The sequence below is a fragment of the Octodon degus genome, unplaced genomic scaffold (genome assembly GCF_000260255.1).
Source record: "Octodon degus isolate 3935 unplaced genomic scaffold, OctDeg1.0 scaffold00466, whole genome shotgun sequence".
NCBI classification, from domain to species: Eukaryota; Metazoa; Chordata; class Mammalia; order Rodentia; family Octodontidae; genus Octodon; species Octodon degus.
In genome coordinates, this window is record NW_004525042.1 from 276,253 (window position 1) to 289,389 (window position 13,137).

Consider the following 13,137-nt stretch of genomic DNA (forward strand, 5'->3'; position numbering starts at 1 on the left):
CCTGGCAATCTCTCTTCAATAGTTTAGGGGGAAGAAGAGGAACTTATAAAGTCATTTCAAAATGCACTGCACAATTCTAGTCTAGATTTTAATTAGCAGCCCTATTATCCCAGAAGTCCCTTTTAACTATGTACTGGCCAGCATACAGATGTGCTCCTGATAGTATTTGTAAGAATGTACAACAGGGGGGAGACCTTCAGTGCTATGCTGGTGGAGCGAGACGGGTTCTTGGGTTGGAGACATGTGTAACACACCAACTTACTGTGACCTAAAAAAGGGCTGCCATGGATATCTTCAACAAAGGATATGGGTTTGGCATGATCAAAATAGACCTGAAAACCAAGTCTTGTAGTGGAGTGGAGTTTTCTACTTCAGGTCATGCTTACACAGACACAGGGAAAGCACCAGACAACCTAGAGACCAAATAAAAGTCTGTAATTATGGACTAGCCTTCATCCAGAAGTGGAACACAGACAATACTCTTGGGACAGAACTGTCTTTGGAGAATAAGTTGGAGAAAGGTTTGAAACTGTCTTGATACTGTATTTGTACCGAATACAGGAAAGAAGACTGGGAAATTGAAGTCTTCCTATAAACCTGATTGTTTCGGTCTTGGCAGTAATGTTATAGAGTTTTCTGGACCACCCATGTATGGCTGGGCTGTGTTGACCTTTGAAGGTTGGCTTGCTGGCTATCAGGTGAGTTTTGACACAGCCAAATCCAAGCCGTCTCAGAATAATTTTCCTCTGAATTATGAGGCTGCCGACTTTCAGCTGCATACTCATGTGAATGATGGCACTGAATTTGGAGGTTCTGTCTACCAGAAAGTTAATGAAAAGATTGAAACATCAAGGGCAGGCAAAATAGTTCAGAGGATTAAAGCACCTGCAAGCAGGCACATGGACTAGGGGTTCAATCCCCAGGTCTGCTGTGCCAGCCCCTCCCATGGGGAACACTGAGATGGCAATTGAGACTGGGTGTGGTGGCACATATCTGTAATCCCAGCTCTTGTGAGACTGTAAACAGGCAGATCACTATGAGTCTGATCTAGTAGTGAGACCCTGAGCACCGTGTAGACCAGTCCCTAAAATACACACACACACAAAAACAACCCTGAAACATCAATAAACCTTGCATGGACAGCTGGCAGCAACAACATCCGTTTTGGCATCTCTGCTAAATACAAGCTGGATTGTAGAACTTCTCTATATGCTAAAGTAACTAATGCCAGCCTGATAGGACTGGGTTATAAGCAGAGTCTTTGACCAGGAGTCACACTGACCCTGTTTTCTTTAATTGATGGAAAGAACTTCAGTGCTGCAGGTCACAAGGTTGGGTTGGGATTTGAATTGGAAGCTTAATGTAGTTTTGATTAAAGCCTTAGATTTATCCCTGCAAGTGAAAAGAAATGAACCCACTGTTTTGGCCTTAAGATTCTGTGAAATTTTAAAAGTTTGAACTTTTTATTCTTCCAAAGAATTGTAATCCTCCTCACACTGAATTGAAGAGATTGCAAATACATCCTCCAGGTGTTTCTTGAAGGCCAACCTGGAAATTGTCATGTTTGCACTACATCAATTTGAATTCTTCAGTGTTAATTTAACATGTAGTGTCATGTTAAGGGAAATTACATGACTCCCTGGTTTGTACTTTGTGTCCTTCATGTCCCACACCATTTTTTTTTTTTTTTTTGCGGAACCAGAGATTGAACTCAGGTCCTTGAGCTTGCCAGGCAAGAGCTTATTCCATTGAGCTATCTCCCTGGCCCCCCTCACACCATTTTTTAATGATGTTTTAATATATTTGTCTCTGTGCTATGTAGTGGAATCTTTAGTTTTGCATCAGAGTAAAAAAAAAAAATAAACCCATCACACTTAGAACATAAAAAAAGAGAATGCACAACAGAAACTGCCTACTGCTAATCATGATGTGAGAAACACATCCACTTGCCCAGAACAGGTAGGCTTTTCCTAAGTCTCTTGCAAGGCTGAGTGTCCACTAAGAGAACAGGCACATGCTGAGCAGTTACGGCAAGTGGTTAGCCCCTAGCATGCAAGTCTCTTTCCCATCTCTTCACTGGCTGAGAGGACTGTGAGAAATACAGTCTTCCTTCACTTCCACCTATGTTTCATTACTTTTTTTTTTTTCAAAGTTTTATTGCCAAACAGATAGCAATGAGACAGTTTCAAATCAAATCGGAAGGACATACTTATTTTTTTAATTAGAAAAAATTTTAAAAATCTTTATTTGTTTGGTACAGGGTCTCACTATACAACTCAAACTCAGATGGACCAGCACACCATGCAGTGCTGGGGATGAAACCCAGGTCCTTGTGTTTACCAGACAGGCACTTAAGTCCACCGAGCTCTCTCCCCAGCCCAGCTTTATTACTGACTTATAAGTTAGTTCCTTGATCCCTTTCCCAATCTGAGTTTGGATTTCTTCATAATATTGTCTATTCTTTACTTAGGTTCTTTCCAGGAAGCAAATGTTCCTGTGCAAAGATTTATGTGATTTTTCAGCCACTATGTTTCTCAAATATGCTTTTATTTTCCCTTTCCCTACTTGTGCCTACATTCTACGAAGGTGGGAGGCTCTTATATTTTTAATCTCTTCCCCAAGATCTGGTCCACTTAGAGGCTTCTTAAATGTATGTGTTTTTTCTAACTCTTTTGGTCCCATTCTCATTCTCATTTGTTTTCCTCATTCTCAGTTTATCTAGCTTTCTTTATGATTTTCAAATCATTCCAGGATTTGCTGACTCTTTTTCATAACAGGTTGAGTCTGACTTGGCCTCTAATAGTAGTAAGTTACTTTGTTGGCATGTTAGAAGCACCTGCTGGTTCCTTCAGTCTTTGTGCTTACTTCATACACAGGATAATGCAGCACCCTGCTGCAGTTGAAACTCCTGCCACAATTATAAGAGGTGAGAATTGAGGCTTTCTCCCTTTCCCTTTTCCAAAATATCCTAACCACCTGATAAATGGGTCATCAACTCCAGCATTCTCCACCAGTTCATTGGCCAGGGTTGTTAGGCCCTGTAAAGCCTTTGTGATAGTTCCACTAGTAGCTGGATTATTGGGAACGAAGGTACATTTACCACCCAGAGTGACATAAACACAGACACTTCATTTTTCTGCTAGTATCTGTCCAATGCAATTCTATTTTCTCAGGCTATCTGACTTGTGGCATCTAATTGGCTGGTTCCTTCCTGTAGGGGATTCTCTGGTAGAGTTGATGAATCTCCATTAATTGAATCTGATCTACATTTTTGTTAATTGTGGACCACCCAAAGAGTACTGATTCAAGCTCTGCTGCAATCTGATTTCTAGCTTTGAACTCATTAGGGACTCCCCTGGAGACTCCTTCAGAACCAGTGTATATATTTGACTCAGAGGACCCCACTATCAACCTTCTATTTTTGTGCGACTGTGTGAAATTCCAGGGTCAAGGGGGCACAAATTCTCATCCAGTTGGCTGAGATGCTATAAAAGAGGTTCCCTTTTCCACAGAACCACCAGACATTTACTTGAGGTATGCAGAGGACTGAGTAATTTACTTGAGGCATGCAGAGGACTGAGTAATTTCCAATGCCTGGCTCACAAGTAACATTCAAAACACTGATATAGGTCACAAGTTCTTCCATAGGTCTACTGAACACTGCCTCCTACCTGGAGAGGCAAAAAGAGCGATTCATATTGTTATAGGTAGCTAAGTTAGGTAGAAATATTATCGGCAGTCAGACAGAGATAAGCCTTCAAAGGACCCAGTGCAGAAGACAGGATGCCTTGCAACTATGGGGGAGGTAGATACCTCCATATGAGGGCCAGACATCAACACAAAAAGTGAAATGAATGCACCCACAATCTTCCCAAAAGATAAACAATAAGGATTGATATTCTAAATAGTGATTAATATTCTAAATCTTAATTTATTTTTTATTTTTTTAGGGAAGGGTGTACAGGGTGTTTAGGGTCTCACTACTAGATCATATTTGTAGTGATTTTCCTGTTTACAGCCTCCCAAGTGCTGAGATTACAGCATGCAACACCATGCCCAGTCTCAGTTGCTGTCTCAGTGCGCTCCGGGGGCAGGGCTGATATGGTAGGCCCGGGGATTGAACCCCTGGTCCCTGTGCTTGCTCGTAGGTGCTTTAATCCACTGAGCTATTTGGCTGACCCTTAATACTCTAGATCTTGATCACCTTGAGAAAGCAAAGAAAAGCCACTGACCTCCCTCCTTCAGGAAAAGCCCTTATTCTGTTTCATGCTTGCTTGCTATATGACTTGACCCTGATTTAATCAATATTGCCTGAGCAATTATGCTCATAATCTTATTGGTTGACCACAGTTTTGTTCTACCTCATGCCCACCTTGACCTGCCTCAACTCATGGTTCTCCTCTATAAAATCCTTAGAAAAGGCCAGGTTCTCAGCAACCCACTCAAGACATCTGTATTTCTCTCTCTTTGACAGAAGCTATCTCTCCCCAACAAATATATTCTCCTCTTAATCTATTTTGTTCCTACAATTTATTCTTTAGTTTTAGAGAACACAAGCTTATTCAGACACCTAGCACATGGGAGTCTCTTTTCCCTATGTCAATATTCCTTAGAGAGGGACGGGGAAACCCTCAGATATGTCCTTAGCAATATGGAAAGAGTATCAACACACTCCTAAAGGTCTTATTTCCTCATGCATCTTTTTCCTGATACAGAGCCAACATACAAGCATTCCAAGGGTCACTGTCCCATTCAAAGGGAAATGGAATGACTTACGTCTGTGGGTATCAAGTCATGTACATATAGCAATCACATTTGTTCAGGGCTTGTACCATTAATTTAACCCATTCACTCCAGGCATTTGTATCTTCATACTCAGTCTCTATCTCTAGAGTTTATCATAAGTTTTAAACTTAGATTATTTTTATATTTTTAGGATCCTTTTATTTTTTGATACCAGGAATTAACTAAGGACCTTCTACTTGCCAGGAAGGAACTGTGTCACTGAATTATATCCCTGGACTTTTCTTTTCTTAAGAACAGGAATCAAACTCTTGTGCTTGCCAGGAAGGTGCCATACCACTATACACCTGGCCCTGAGGGTTATTATTGAGGGCCCCCAAGAGTTTGTTAGGATCTGGGGTTAGAGTAGCACCAATTGGGTTCAAGTTTGAATTAGGCATTAAATTAAGAGCCAGTCACCCTAAGAGGTCTTTCCTGTGATGTCTGTTCCCAATCACTACACTCAGGGTGCCATCTTGGATTTTTTTATCTAAGGAGACTAGATCATTGATGATAATGAGTGTAGAGTTGTGTCTCAGTGACTTTTCTCTGATTGCTGAGGCAAAATACCTGACATCCAAAGTTAAGAGAGGAAAGATGTATTTAGCTCAAAGTTTGTAGAAGTTTTAGTCCATAATTGAGTAGGTTTGAGGCAGAAGACAGTCATTCATGGTGGGCAGAAGGTAGCAAAAGCCAGAAGGGAGGGAAGCAAGACATTTTTCTATCCCTTATATTGTATGCAAACTGCTTGCTCAAGGACAGATGTAGCAGTTACAGCCTTAATTGTAGCCAGAACTATAACAAATTAATCAGAGGACTGATTTACTAATTGCACATGCTTAATCCTAGTATCACATACTATAATGGTTTGTCTCTAGATGTCCCTCCACAACGTCATGCAGTTATGGGGTAGGCTCCTAGAGTTTATGACTGTTTAATGGTTCCATCCTGGAGCATGTTGCATACAATATAACGAAAGGAAACAAGCTTGATTCCTACTGTTCTTTCTGCTCTTGCTGCTTTTGCTGTCTTCTGTTGCCATGAACTGTTGTCCACGGCCACATGCCACTCTACCTTGGAGCCAGGCAAGAATAGACTGAAATCTCCACAAACTGTGAGTTAAATAAACCTTTCCATCTTAGTTTTGAGTGTTGAGTATTTTGTCTCAGCAGTGAGAGAAAAGTAACCAAGGGATCTATCTCTAAAACTCTTGTGAAAATATGAGTGTATTTAAGTACCCTATTGATGATCGTCTAGAGTTGCACTGTTTGCCCTTCATGGAAAGGCAAATTGGGTATGACTTCTGCAAAATCTTTACCCAGAAGGACATATTAACCAAACCTGTTCCTCCCAACCATTTTACTCATGTTGTTTTAAATGTCATCTATTAAGTTAATAATATCTAAAGAGGTGTTATGATAAACAGAAAAGATTTAGCTTTCTATAGTCTATGGTTAGTCTCTATTCATTAGTAATGACTTTAACTATGGGCCATATCAGGTTACATGGCTTGTGTCTAGATGTTCCCCAACTTCTCAAGGAATTAATTACTAAATCAGTGCACTGAGTAGTGTGGCACTCCCCTTATCCTAGTAGCCTTGATGCAATATAAGAAAGGGGTCTGGGGAGATGGTTCAGTGGAATAAGAGCTTCCCAGGCAAGCTCAAGGGCCTGAGTTCAATCCCTAGTTCCGCAAAAATAAAAAGAAAAGAAAGAGAAAGAGGCTTCTCTGGTACCTTGCTTTATACCCACTATGAACTAGTTCTCCTCTGAAATGCCTGCCTGCTTGCCCCCCCGCCTTGGAACCAGTTGATTATGGACTAAAACCTCTATACACTGTGAGCTAAATAAGGCTTTACTCCCTTAACTTCAGGTGTCAAGTATTTTGTCTCAGCAACAAAAGGAAAGTAACTAAGAAATCTTCAATACACCATTTATGAATAAAACTCTTATCAGTCCAAAATAATCTCTAGTCAAAGCCTGTGTGTATGTCTCCAAATACTAACAAGTAACCATAATTCTGAGACAAAAAAGTTCCAATTCTTTCTTGTAGAAACACATTACTTCACCCTTCTATTAGATAAATATATCTTCACTTCCCAAATGCATGCTAATAACTGGCTGCTGAAAAGTTTAGATAACCACAGAAAATACTAATCCAAACTGCCATAAATCTTAAATGCACACAAAAATAAATACATCTCTCTCTGTTGAAGTCATAAGCCATGTATACACTCTACATATGCTAATGTGTCACTCTTAACCTCAAATACATATGCAAATCCACATGACCTGCATATATGTAAACACAAACTGCTAACACAAATAATTCTTCCAATTAGACAACAGAGAATTATATTAACTCCATATCACAACCGCAAATAGTCTTCAGTCCCCAAAACTAGCCATAGAGTTGTCCCTAAACATGGAAATACACACACACAAATCTCAGAGTCCATACTAACAATACACACAATGATAAAACATGTTCTGAATGCACAGTTCTCCCAGATTGCCTATTTATATACACATGCCACATGCATGCTCTATAATGGTGCCCACATGCAAATGAAGAAAATTCTTCTAAATTTGTTCTGATGTGCTAAAAATTCAAACATGTATGGGGGAAAACCACAACTCTCCCACAGTTCAACATCAGACATATGAAAATGTAATAAATACTATTCATCCAAGTCATGCTTTACAATTTAATGCCAAAATTTATAATCCTCTCTACTGTAAATTTATTTTAGTAAACTGAGTTACTAATGCTTTTGATGATTTTTGCCAGGTTCCTGCATCCACAGGATGATGATGATGATCTGATAAAATAAGAACAAGGGAATGCACAGTACTCAATTTTCAAAAGCTACAGACATCACTAATAAATGAGTATTTATAATGGTGACTGATGACTTTTGCCTAGGACATACATGACAAGAAGGAAGATGTAACACAGAAGTCTACTTTTTTCAATCATATAAGCTATTCTTTGGGTATTTTTCAAATACATATGTCTTCCTAAAGCTTTTGTGTTATTTTGAATGCAAGGATGAATAATCAGAGTACCTGTCACTTACAACAGTGCACCACTCACTGTTCTGAGCTCCACAATCCAATAGTTAACATTATTACTTTGTTTTTATACAGAAGTAAGACACCTGTAGAAGATGTCGTAAGTCATGGAAATGATACAAGCTCTGAAATTTGATCTGAAGCCTCATTCTATCATCTGTGTGCTTGGTTGGTCCATGTTGCCCAGGTAGGACATCGCCAGCCACTGAGAAGAGCTGAATACAGAGGACAGAATGTAGGATATGGCCCTTTAGGTACCTCTTCCTGGGATGAAGCTACCTCTCATTTCCTGTTATTGGTTGGTTTGAGACTGCCCCTGAAAAGCTTCATGTACTTATAGCCAGAGTTGATAGGGGGTGACTGGATCATGGGAGCAATACAGCTGGCTTCCTGTTAGGAGACAAGGCCTGGTCAGAGGAGGCAGGCCACTGGGGGCACATCCTGGAATGGTGTACCTCCTTGTCCTGTTCCTCCCTGTTATTTCTGCTTTCTGACCACCATGGTGTAAGTAAGTTTTCCTCCCCTATGCTCCTCTGTTACACTATCTTGTCTTGGCACCAGCAGCCTATACACATATATGAGCCCAAATTAACTGCTCCTCTTTTAAGTTTTGGTTGTCAAGAACTGTGTCTTAGCAACTAGACTATCACAGGGTCCATTGGTGCACTATCTATAAAAGGATCCACTAACTTGAATAGATTATGTGAGTACTGTTTCAGTTACTTTTTACTCTTTGCTGGGACAAATATTTGATGCTCAGCATGGAAGAAGGAAGGTTTATTTAGCTCACAGTTAGTGGAGGTCTTAGTCCATACTCTGCTGGCTCCAAGGCAGATGGCAGCAGTTTATGGAGGCAGAAAAAAAAAGAAGAGCAGAGGAGAATCAGCGACTGTGGAGTTTAACAAGCCTCTCTCTCTTCCTTCCTTGCCAAATGCGAAGATCCATGCTCCTGCAAAGTGGTGTAGCTGCAACGAACAAGCTCCTCCAAAAAAGTGGCATGCAAAAGCCTTTCTCAACCTCTTTATATACCTTTAAGTTCTGAGTCATCCTAGGGCAGGGCGTTGAGCGATCCAGCTAAGCTTCAAACTCCTGAAGTCGACAGTGTATCAACTAAAACAAGTATACAAAATGAGTACTAAAAGAGTACGTGCCAGGAACGGAGCAGCATTCCTTTGTAATGGCGACCAATAGCCCAGGCCATTGTTTCCTTGCTGAAAGGACACCCCATTGCTCACTAACGTTCTTGAGCTGGAACCTCTTGTATTTTAGATGAATATGCCAGTAATCTTTCTCTCACTGTGACAAATACCTGAAATCAACAATTTAAAAGAATGATAACTATATTGGCTCATGGTTTCAGAGGCTGCAGTTGGCTTAGCTACTTTTTTCATTGCTGAGACAAAATGCCCAACACCCAAAGTTAAAGGAGAAAAGGTTTCTTCGACTCACACTTTGTGGAGGTTTCAGTTTACAGTCAGTTGGCCTCAACACAGGTTGGCGTGACAAAGGGGCATCACAGGAGAATTAGTCCATAGCAAGCAGGCAGGCGAGAACAGCAACACAAAGTCAAACCACCTTAGAATCTTCTTTCTGCTCCTTTTATATTCTATCTAGATACTGGGCTTAGGATGGGTGCCTAACCAATCAACAGACTGAGTTAGTAACCACACACAATTCATCCTAGCATCAAACACTCTAGATCCAGCCAATTCTGACAAAGCTCCTGCCTGTGACCACATAAAGCTTTGGGGGTACATCTAGATACAACCCATAACAGCAGTGAATGGTATTTGATAATGTTGTTCTTTGTCTGTGGTAGGGAACTACATCATGAAGGAGGGTACATGAAGAGAGAAAAGTGCTTGCCTCATTTGGGCCGGAAAGGTAGAGAAGAGACCAGGGATAACAATCTCTCCTACAAAGGCATTAGCTGGAGACAAATAATTTGCAGAACACTTGACATCCAAACCATAATACTGCACCTTGGACTTCTTGCCTTGGTTACTTTTCTCATTTCTGAGGCAAAACACCTGATCACCATAAGTTAAAGAGACAAGGTATATTTTGGTTCGCAGTTTGTAAGAGGCCTCAGTCCATGGTTGGGGGCTCTAGAGGAGGGTGGCATGGGAGATGGGTATGGCAGGGGAGAAAGAGTCCATGGCAGGGCAGGCAGCAGGCAGCAAAAGCAAGCAGCCTACTTCTTTCTGTCCCTTTATGGTGAAACCCCAGGCTACAATCCTATAGATTAGGACCATCTGTAGCCAGGGTCGGAGCTTCCATTACCTACACACAGAACTATGCTGAGCCAGTTTAGTTTTCACACTAGTTATAATCTATATTCATACACCCTTAATTGAGCCACCTCCAAAAAACCATACCTATGAGCACATAAGGCTTTGAAGGGACATCTAGATACAAGCCAGAATTTCCCCAAATGTTTATATATAGCTCACAATGCAGAATGTATTCATTCCATGTCCTAGAGTCCCCAGAGTCCCAACTGGGGAGCTCTAGTACTGCTCAGAAGTTCAAAGATTTCTCTGATACAAAACAAACTCTTAAGAGTTTTTTCTCTTCTTGTATTTCACAAATACAACTTTATTTTTTCCCTATATCTTTCTTTATATCATAATGAAGAACTGGAGATTTAGTAAAATAGTACTAATCCTCTCCTTGAACACTCCCATTTCCTTTATGGAAAAGGTTCTAATTAAAAAGGACTTGCAATCAGGCATGGTGATACATGCCTATGACCCCAGTGCTCTAAGAAACTGAGACAGGAGGAGTGCAAACTTAAGCCCAGCCTGGACAACTTAGTTGTCTCAAACTTTAAAAAAAATCACTGAGATATATATCAGTGCAAAGGTCCTGGGTTCAATAATACAAAAAAATAGGGGGAAAAAACACCAGCACCAGAACAAGACAAAACAAGGCAAAACAAAAACAAAACAGAGAAACCTTATAAAAGTGTAGAAGAGAGACTGACTGATGGAAACCATACACACAGAACAAACAGAAAACTTCACATCAACAACATTTTCCTAGATCCACAGATGATGGGTGATTTGCTGACTCTCTCTGATCAGGATAAGATGCTTGTAGTTCACATTCCAGGACAGGCAATGTCTAATAATGAACTATGTGGGAGCCCAAACTGCAGACTAAGGTAACATTCTCACAAAGGACGCCATGGCAATTCTCCTTGCTGGCACTAGATGGATAGTTACCTCAGGTGCTAGCTTTTCATCTTCTCACATGCTTGCTTGTTGCTAAATAAAACCTTTTCTTTTTCTGTCACAAATGTCCCTCAAGTTACTGGCTCTGGTGAATGCCAGCAAAATCAAACCTGTCATAGTTACATTTTAGGTATGAGTACCTGTAAAAATAAAAAAGAAAATTACTTTCAAGAAACCATGCCATAGTGGTTGGTTCCCATTTTAAAAGGGAGAAACAGCAAAAGAAGGTGGAATTAAACAAATGCAAGACAGTAACAGAGCAAACATTAAACTCTGTAGCTCCATGGCAGTCACCAGGGTATACAGTGGCATGACATGGGTCCCTGTGGGCTCATGTAGCCAACCTCCCATGTTGTCACTTGCTGTGGCCCACAAAGACTCTTTCTTGGGTTGCCTCTTCTAGATGTCTCCTCAGGGTGTGTTTCACATTCCTGTCATACCTACCTTCCTGATGTCTCTGGTGCACTTTGAGTAAACTTTCACAGCTTCCTACTTCTACCTTTTGATGACTGTTTCTAAGGACTCTGAGCAGTGCCACACTGGTAGACTGCCATGCTGCTGTCTTCTAAGCAATGATGTCCTTGCCTGGATCTGTCCCTGACCTCTCCTTCAACCTTATTCACTGAGATATGTAAAGCTGGCTATACTGAAGCAGATGCTCTCCTAATTAACCAAAGGAATGTTATCCAGTATGGCCTAGACACTGGTGGTCTCAACAGCAAAGCAGCAAAAGGTGGGTGAGAATAGCCTGTGTTGACATTTGAAAAGGAGACTTGAGCAGGAGCTTGTGGGATTCCAGGGCTAACTTATGAGATTGACAATTGCTATAGTTCCAATAAATGTATCCTAGTCTTCCTGTCTTAAAAGCCTGGTCCCCTGCCTGCAGTGCTGCTGGAAGGTGGTGGCACATTTGAGAAGGTGGTGACATGTTTGAGACCTAGCTGGGTTTGGGGCAGAGAATCACAAGTTTGAGTGCAGCCCATGCAGCTTAATGACTTGTTAAGACCATGTATACAAAATAAAATATAAAAGATCTAAAAGTGAAGCTCAGTGTGAAGGCCCAGGATCATAATCCCAGTAACACCCCCCACACACATGAGGTGGGCTGTACAGAAGCCAGGTTGATCACAGGGGCCACCGAAGGGGGCACAAGGACCTTGGCTGCTTCCTCTGCCTCTTTGCTTCCAGACCACTATAAGGTGAACAGGCCAAACCCTCTACATCCTGCTGTCTGAGGTCTTCAGCCACCACAGGCCCAAGGGAGCAGGGCCAGGAGACATGGACTTAAACCTCTGGGACCGTGAGCCGGCATCAACCTTCCCTCCTGTGCAGGTGAAAATCTTGGGCATTCTGCAGGAGCAGCGGAAAAGCTGAGTAGCATGACGATGTTCTCGGTCCTCTGAGGGTGCAGTTTGGTGCTTCCTTGTCAGCCTCAGTGAATCACAGTGCATCAAAACAATCACATGTTATTTAAGTTATATATATTTCAGCCTCCCAAGCACTGGGATTACAGGCATGTGCCACCATGCCTGGACTTGGTGCTGGCTCAGTGCACCAGGCGGTGGGGTCGGCACAGCATGTGGTGCTGGGATCAAACCCCGGTGCCTGCACTTGCCTAAGAAGGTGCTTAATCCACTGAGCTGTCTCGCCGACCCCTCATATTGTTCATTATTAAATGAAGGTCCTATGCAAGGTTGACACGTGTTCCACACTAAAAGGGGGTGAGACTGAAATAATCTGGGAAAATAGCAGGAAGGATGTGGTTAAACTCAGTAATTTATGCCGGCCTGCCCAGAACCTCTGCTAATGTGAACTGGGGTAATGTCCCTCTTAAGTTTCATTAACAATAGAAGAGGAAATGTCCCTCCAGGTAAATGCCTGCTCTGAGTAGCTTTAGCTACACATTAATCCAGGGACTTGCACAGCATGGTGCTATCACAGACCCTGTTCGGAAGCTCCTCTCCTCCAGTGATGTAAAAAAACACAACAGGCAACAACAACCACTTAAACAGAAATTGAAAACTGAAGTCTGCAGCTGAATGTG

At 41.5% G+C, this 13,137-nt stretch overlaps 1 pseudogene; it reads left to right on the forward strand.

Annotated features, from left to right (window-relative positions):
- Positions 1–241: 241 nt before the first annotated feature.
- On the forward strand, positions 242–1,393 carry LOC101587975 (annotated as a pseudogene).
- The last annotated feature ends 11,744 nt before the right edge of the window (positions 1,394–13,137 follow it).